Genomic DNA, 8849 nt, shown 5'->3' with positions numbered 1-8849 from the left:
AAAGCTGGATGGGGACTCAGAATCCGTTTTAAGTTGACTCAAAGAAAATATAAACGTCCTTGCATATCTGAGTTTGTTTTCTGAGTTTTGTATTGGCTACAGTATAATTAAGGGTTTGTCATGGAAGTCTGAGATTGCATAGGAGCAGTAGAACATGGTGGCTAAGACTCTGGTCTTAGAACAAAGGTGCCTGGGTTCAAATCTCAGCTCTGTCACTGATTAGGTGTGAATCCTATTCAGTCTTTCTCTACCACAATTTTCCCACTCTGTGAAATGGTGATAATAATAGTAATCACCTTACAAGGTCCTGGTTGAATTCAATCAAATAATACATGTAAAGTGTTTAAAAAAAACAGTGCCTGACATATAGCAAAATTCAATGTGTGTAAGCTATTTCCCATAGAGTTTTTTGTGTGTCACTATTGTGGGTGTTGAAATTTTAATTACTTTTTAAAATATACACACAAATGGTACAAAATCTAAATGTTAAAAAAAGTATACAATGAAAAGTAAGGGTATAAAAGAAAAACTGTTTTCTAATTTCCCTCCCCAGATGCCACCTGTGTCACTTGTTTCTGAATATTAAACAAATGGGATTACCTACATGTTTCTGTATGCTTTTCTCCCCTAGCAGTACATCATGTAGATTATTCTTTAATAGTATCTCATTATATAGATATACTCTAGCTTACTAACTTATTTACCCAGGCTTCTTCATGGACCTCTAAGTTTCTTTCTTTCTTTCTTTCTTTTTTTCTCTCACAAATAATTCTGCAATAATTATCTTTATACTTACATCTTTGAGCACATGTCTGGAAGATCTGTGGGATAAATTCCTAGAAGTGAAATTACTGGATCTAAGTAATTACTACTCTAATCTTTGTGCACTACAAAATTTAATAGATATTGTCAAGTTGTCTTCTGTTCAGCAAATTACACTCCTAATACCTTTACATGAAAATGCCAACAGAAGAGGTTATTTAAAATTTTTGCCAATCTGCTAAGTATCCTCTTGTAATTTTTATTTGTTTTTATCTTGAGAGCGAAATTGAGCATTTTTTAAAATATTTCAAAAATCTCATTTTTTTCCATTTTGAGAAATAATCTATTATAAAATGGACTTTCAGAAATGAAAATGATACATCCGCTGGTTTATGAAGATCCTTCCAGTCTCATCACCAGAAAAAACAATATTTCTGCCATCACAAGCTGCCTGACATCTCCGTTATAGGATATACTCTGATTTCTTTGTGGTTGTCCCTCAATTCCACTGCACCAGAGCTAACAGGAGAAGACTCTTGTTTTCTTTAGTGTATTTGGTAGTGGAAGGTGCCCAGGGGTCAAAAAATGGAAGTGATATGATCTTTCCTTAGATGCATTTCTTTTTTTTTTTTTAATTTACTATTTTTGGCTGCATTGGATCTTCGTTGCTGTGCGTGGGCTTTCTCTAGTTGCGGCGAGCGGGGGCTACTCTTCTTTGGGGTGCATGGGCTTCTCACTGTGGTGGCTTCTCTCGTTGTGGAGCACAGGCTCTAGAGCACAGGTTCAGTAGTTGGGGCGCAAGGGCTTAGTTGCTCCACTAACATGTGGGATCTTCCTGGACCAGGGCTTGAACCCATGTCCCCTGCATTGGCAGGCAGATTCTTAACCACTGCTCCACCAGGGAGGCCCCTTAGATGCATTTCTAGAGGCTGTCACTTCCTCAGAGAATTGGAGGATCCAAGAGCAAAAGACCTTGAAGAAATCTTTTACATTCAAGATACCCCAGTGAAATCATTCAGAGGTGAGAGAAGCAGAAAAATCAAATCTTACAAAATGTCTGAAAAATTTAAAAATTATTCTCCTGTGCTGTTACACTCTCTACAGTTTTTCTGTACAAGTAACGGGTGAAATGAGAATGGATCAATGAGATGTTAGCCATTTATCAAAGGAACCTCAAGAAAACCATAAGCTCTGTTGTCTCAGCTGTTATCTGGGAAGGAAGAGGCTCCCAGAGAACTGCACAGTCAGAGCTCACAAGAAACCAGGGAAGAAGGAAAAAAGTTATCCAAAGGAGCTGCTCTCTTTGACACATGCTATTTCTTTTCCAGGAAGGAAACATTGCTAACTAGGAAGCCAAATCCAAATTTAGGATTTAATTAATCTTCCATTTGAAAAGTGCAATCGAGATAATCAGTGTCTACTCTAAATCACCCTCTCTGCCACCCTAAGTATTAGCACACTTATGTGTGAATTGCTATTCCAACCATAAGATGGGCAGAACCAAACATTTCAGGGATCATCTAGTTCATCATTTAATAGATGCAGACATCTAAGATAAGAGTCATCAAGTGACTTTTCCACGGCTACTCTGTGGAGAGTGGGTATCATCGCTAAAATGGGAATGCAAGCTCCCCACCATAGTTTAGTATGAGGCTCTTTCCATCGGTAAAACCAGCTCTGTGCCTATTCAGGGCTCCTATTTCAAATATGTATTTACAAACAAATCTGTTTTAGTCTGCTCAGGCTGCTATAACAAAACAACATGAATTAGGTGGTTGAATAACAGACATTTCTTTCTCACAGTTCTGGAGGCTTGAAGTCCAAGATCAAGGTGCTGGCAGATTTGGTTCCTGGTGAGGGCTCTCTTCCTGGCTTGTATATGGCCACCTTCTCACTGTGTCCTCACATGGCAGAGAGAGCGCTCCGGTGTCTCTCTTTTCATAACAGCACTGATCCCATCATGAAAGCCCCACTTTCATGACCTCATCTAACCCTAATTACCTCCCAAAGGCTCTACCTCCAAATACCATTGCCTTGGTGGGCGGGGGGTGGGGGGCATTAGGGCTTCAACATATGACTTGGGGGAGAGGAATGGGGTAAGAGGACACAATTCATATGTGTGTATGTATGTGTTTTTTGTTGTTGTTTGCCTCTTCCCACCAGGAAGTAAGCTCCATGAGGACAGGGACTTACTCTGTTTTATTGACTTTAGTATTCCCAGCATAAAACAGTGTCACATATTGAGCCACAACCATATTCAATACACATTTGTGGGATATTTTTGTTTTTAAATTTAATTAATTTATTTTTTGCCACACCTTGTGGGATCTTAGTTCCCCAACCAGGGATTGAACCCGGGCCCTGGCAGTGAGAGCATGGAGTCTTAACCACTGGATCGCCAGGCAAGTCCCAATAAACATTTGTTGAATTAATGGATTTATTGATGCTTACTATGTGCCAAGCACTGTTCTAAGCATGTTACATTAACGTACAGAATCCTCATATAGCCTTATAAAATAGATACTATTATTCCCTCAATTGATGTGTGAGGAAACAAGCACAGAGAGGATAAGTCGATGCCCTGGTTTCACAGGAGGCAGAGCCAAGCTTTGAAACAAGGCAGCCTCCTTAGCCCATTTCCTCATCCATTACACTATGAACAGAGTATAAGTTTCCCCCAAAGCTCCTAGGATGCCTATGGAGTTAAAAACGTGCATAGATTTTAAGTAAAATCTTGACTAAAGTGTTGACATTTTATCCCAATATTCCGTAGTTTCTAGAAATGCTTCTGATTATAACACCTCAAATTCTCTAATATAAACACTATTGTTCTGGTGGGGGCAGAGTTTCCATTGCACCATTGGTATCCAAGGTTATATTATAGACATATATTACTGACTAGCCTTGTGTTTTAGGCAGTCAGGGACAGGGGTTCCCTCATACTCAGATGCTTCCCAATACAGTATTGTCATTGACTAATTTTCCATTCTCAGGGAGTTTCCATTGCTGTAAAAAGTGATAATAAGGTTGTCAATGGAAAATGGACTTGGGGGGTTACTGGGGGGCAGTAGAGAAGACCTTCAGAGACTTAAAGCCATAGGAGCAACAGGAAAGCATGACACAGCTTGGTTTTAAGAGAAAAAGTCTTCTTGCCAGTGAGGCTGGACATTCTAGGAAAATAACATAAATTCCATGTTTATTATAGGCTAGGCACTTTCATATTTCGTGTTAAATCATTCTTACTCAACCTTGAGATGTGGATATGGAAAAGGAACCGACACCTCATAGCTAATAAGAGGAGGATCTTGGATTTGAAAGCAGGCCTGTGTGACTTCAGAGTTTTGCTATTTCTACTGGCCTATTCCAGGAAGAGCTTCATCCTTTAAAACAGTGAGATGGCCACCCCCGTCATCCAGTCACTCTTTAAGGTGAGGAAGTATTTGCAGTCCTTAGGAATAGAAAGTGGGTTACCGAAGCAGGAAGCATATTGTACCATTATCACATCAGCATCTAAACGAAAAGTAAAATCCACCAATGAACTGGAGTCGTATTTCTAAGCAACCTCCAATTCTTTTCTGTGGCAGCTGCAGAGTCTTTTTCTCTCCCCGTCTGCGTCTGTCTCGGTTTCTCTGCTCAGAATAGTTATCTGAGGTTTATTTTCACTTGAAATATATTAGTGATCAAAGTATACTTTCCCTTTTCTCTCTTTTTAAAACAGTTTTGAGATAATTTACATACCATAAAGTTCACCCATTTAAAGTGCACAATTCAGTAGTTTTTAGTATATCTCTAGAGCTATGCAACCATCACCAGAATCTAATTTTGGAACATTTTTGTCACCCCAAAAGAAACCTTGTACTCATTAACAGTCACTCCTCAATCACCACCTCCCCAGCCCTAGACAACCACTAATCTATTTTCTGTCTCTCGATTTGCCTATTCTGGACATTTCCTATAAATGGTATCATGCATTCGTGACTGTATTCTTTCACTTAGCATGATGTTTTTGAGGTTCATCTGTGTTATAGCACATAGCAGTAATGCACTTCTTTTTATTACATCCAAGATCTCCTTTTTAAAAAACGCCTTTTTCATGCATAAATTTGTTCTGAATTTGGGCTGACCTCTCCAGGGAGCCCATCCCTGACCAGAGCCTGTTTCCTGGTGAACCAGCTTTAACATCTGACAAGGGCACTATCAGGACAGGAACCCTATTCAAGGAGAAACAGACCCCAGGTTCCTTTCCAGGCCACTGTCCATGGCAATCTCAGGATTCCTTGGAAGGACAAGATGTGGCTGTGGGATGGCAGCCAAGGAACGACATCCTGATCTTTAGTGGCTGAGGCTAATGGCACTGGCTCCACACTCTGTTTTGTTTTCGTTCTTCAGCTGAGTTTAGATTTTTAGATGAAAGATTTTTACTAAAAGCTGCTTCTCTCCTCCTCTGAGAACCATCTGAAGCTCCAGAAGCTTCTTGCTGTGAAAAAGCTTGATTCTGCTGCCACCTGCTGTTCTTAAGCCAGAAGCAACTTTGGAAAAGATGAGGTCTTGTTCAAAAGCCCTCGTCTTGAATATGCTGTGCTTGTATATTTAGGCCTCTTCTTTATGTCTAGGTTTTTATGTTTTCTACCTAAAAGTTCTTATCCCTTGAAAAGACATCATAAGAGTGATCTCACTGAAGCTCTGTCAATAGAAAAGTTCCGCATAAACTTTTTGTTATTTAAATCAGATCTCAGCCATGGTAGCAGAGACGGTGGCCAGGGATCCTCCACAGATAGCTTGTCAGCAGAACGCAAGCACAGTGACAGACTTCCTATCAGCCTCAGAAATAACAGGGGAGATGGAACAGCCTAAGATCATGCAGCTGTGCTGCTGGAGGCCAGGTGGTCACCACAATCTAGCATTGATGTTAACGTGGCCTCACTGGTGTCCATGGACGTGGGAGGTCCAGGAACATTTGGCTTACATGCACATGGGGACACTGAAGCCCAGAGAGTTCAGGGAACTCGCCCAAAGGCATCCAGCAAATAAATGGGAAAGAAGCCAAATGTCTGGCACCTTTGCAACCTTTCAAAGTTGGCTCCCAAATGGACTCCTGTTAAGGAAAACCTGAAGAAATGACTTCTTGAATTTTTTTATGAAGCAGGACCTGGAAAGGACACAGCGTTGACAGATTCTGTGTTGAGATCAGCTTCGCACAGTAGGACATGCAAAGTCCCAGGAGGCCCACTAGGGAAAAAATACCCAGACCAGGTTTTTACCAGCTGTCCTGTAAAAGAGGCCTGCCCTGCACACTGGCCAGTCAGACTGGGACCCATCTCTGCAGTCCCCAGGGGCATGCAACCTGCCTGGACGTTCCTCTTGGATTCATTCGGGCCCAGATATCATAAAGACCCACATATTGCCTGCCCCAGCTCGTCTCAGAAATCTCATACATCGTTCTTTCAATCTGTCAGCCAACAAATAATGACTCAGTTCCAATTCTGAGTCCCAGACACTGTCCTAGGCTTGAGAAGGATAAACAGAGAAAACCCACTGGCTCTGCCTCCGGAGCTCTCAGTCCAATGAGAGAAGTAGATGGGCAGATGGATGTTTACAGCACGGCGTGGACATTTACAGCACCCCGAAGGAAGGGCAGGTAACACAAACTGGGGAGAGGCTTATGGGCGTTTCTTGGAAGAGGTGACAGAAGCTATAACTTGAAGGACAAGGAATAATTCATCCTGAGGAGGAGCAGTGGCACGTCTCAACTGAGGTGTAGGAAGCTCCACACAATGGGAGAATGCACAATTACTGTGTGATGCTTGGAGCCGCGGAAGATGAGATTTGAAAGGTGGTGAGGGGCCACATCATGAAGGACCTTTCATGCCATCTCTGGGCCTGGGTTCTCCCCAAGAGCAGAGCCTGAAAAAGGGTTGGTGTTTAGGTGGTCTATCTTGTGATGTTCCCAAGGAACTGGAGTGAGAAACTGAAAAGGTAAAACAGGAAAGGAGGGAAAATCAATCTGAAGGCATGTATGGAGCTGGCCTCCCCTGAAAGCCACTGGGCCTTGATCCCACAAGGATCAGAGCTGTCTGCCTGAGAACTGAAAGAGGGGGTGTTTATCTACCAGTTCCTGGCCCTCCTTGGACAAGAGTTGTTATCCCAGGGGTGATAATTCCCGCGTACTTCCAGTCTCACACGCACAGGGTAGTTGGGCAGGTTCCCAGTTATCCCACACGACAACATTGTTGGAGAAGGCCTGGGACAGAAGCGAGGGATGGACAGCTGAGGAGGGCTGGGGTAGGGTCACACGTGCATACGGCTAGTTGCTGCAGCAAAGGCTGGAGTAAAATAGTGGGTCGAGGGGATGTGAGAAGTGTGTGGAAGGGGTCAGCATCATGCTAGGGAGCTTGGAGTTTTCCCTGATGGTACTTAGAAGCCCACTTTTTCTTTTTTCTTTCTTTTTTTTTTTGCGGTACGCGGGCCTCTCACTGTTGTGGCCTCTTCCGTTGCGGAGCACAGGCTCCGGACGTCCAGGCTCAGTGGTCATGGCTCACGGGCCCAGCCGCTCTGCGGCATGTGGGATCTTCCCGGACCGGGGCACGAACCCGTGTCCCCTGCATCGGCAGGCGGACTCTCAGCCACTGCGCCACCAGGGAAGCCCAGAAGCCCACTTTTTTTTTTTCAAGTTTGTCCTGGCAGCAATATGGAGAACAGTTTAGAAAGGATTAGGATGAGAGCCGAAAGCTATAGATGAGCTTCACAGGGTTGTATATTACATATAAAATGGGGTGCTTATTGTGCCTGTGTGATTTTTAGCTGAGAGGGGTCAGAGTTTTCATGGGATTCTCAAAGGGGTCTGAGGCCTGAATGGAGGAAGGCAACTGTTAAAGCATCTAAGCAAAAGTGCAGATGGGTGATAATAATAATAAGTAAGGCCATGGGTGGAGTGGCCTGGGAGGTCCCAGTGAGTATAAATTTTGGAAGAACAATTATTTGGTACCTTCCAATCTCCCCAACTATATTGCTAGAAGGGGCAGGAGGGGCAGATATCCCTTGCGTGTCTTAGAGCTGCTGACGGGCTCTGAGTGTGGCAGATTTAGGGCATGATGGGGACACGGGGTCCATGTCCCACCACATGGCAGATGGCCCCCACACTCGGCACCCGACTTGGTGAGTGAAGCCAGTGACGTGCTCTCAGCCTCTCTAGGCACCATCTACATCGCAGGCACTGGCTGCTCTGGATTGGGGACTTCTTGAGGAGAAGTGGTAGATAAGGTGGGATCCTTGCTGACATGTATCCATTCATCACCCCAAAGAGGTGTCTACTCAGTAGAAGGAGCCTTCACTTCTGACTCTCACAGGGCTGTTAAGGGATTAGGTCCCTAGTTTAGTATTTAATCTATGCCCTCGTCTCCATTTTATGAGTTGGTTGAAAGCAAAAGCTGCTATCACTTTCTTTAACTAAAAGGTCACTGGTTACAACCGGAATACCACATGCATTAAGTAAAGATAAGGTTCTGACTGTTTTGTTTCTAAATGAACAAATAAGATAAAAGGTTTCAGGCTGCTATTTATAAGCACTTTTTGGCAAATAGCATGTTGTGGGTGTAGAGAGTCTTCATTCCCAGTAAGTGAAAAGCCAAATGGAATAGGCTGTTATAGGGTCCACCTGAGCCCCTCTGCCCTTGACCCTGCAGCACAGAGGTCTAGGGTTCCAGTTCCACACTGTGGGTGCTCTGGAGCCACTGTGGATTTCTGGCTCTGAAGAGTCCTCTAATTTCTTGGTTTGGGTCAGTTTTATGCTTTGTTTTGTTTTGTTTTGTAAATTTGGAAGCCTGCCACTCAAAATGGCCCCGCGCATCTATTCAGCGACCAGCTCAAGCATGTAATATGGTTTCAACAGCAAGCAGGCAAAGATGAGGTAGAGGGGTTGACGGACTAGCTGGACCTCAGGCAGCAGGGCAAGTCTGGGATTAGTTATTTTCATTCCAGTTGTGACCATGTCACAAGCTGATTCAGGAAGCCGCAGGAAGTTGAGATTCAAGTACTTCCCAGAGAAGAGTAAAGCAATGTTTCCTAATCTAGTGGCTCATGACGCCCGA

This window comes from Aethalodelphis obliquidens, unplaced genomic scaffold (assembly GCF_003676395.1).
Source record: "Aethalodelphis obliquidens isolate GAN/ISIS:26980383/991018 unplaced genomic scaffold, ASM367639v1 scaffold48, whole genome shotgun sequence".
NCBI lineage: Eukaryota > Metazoa > Chordata > Mammalia > Artiodactyla > Delphinidae > Aethalodelphis > Aethalodelphis obliquidens.
This window is presented reverse-complemented; position numbering follows the sequence as displayed.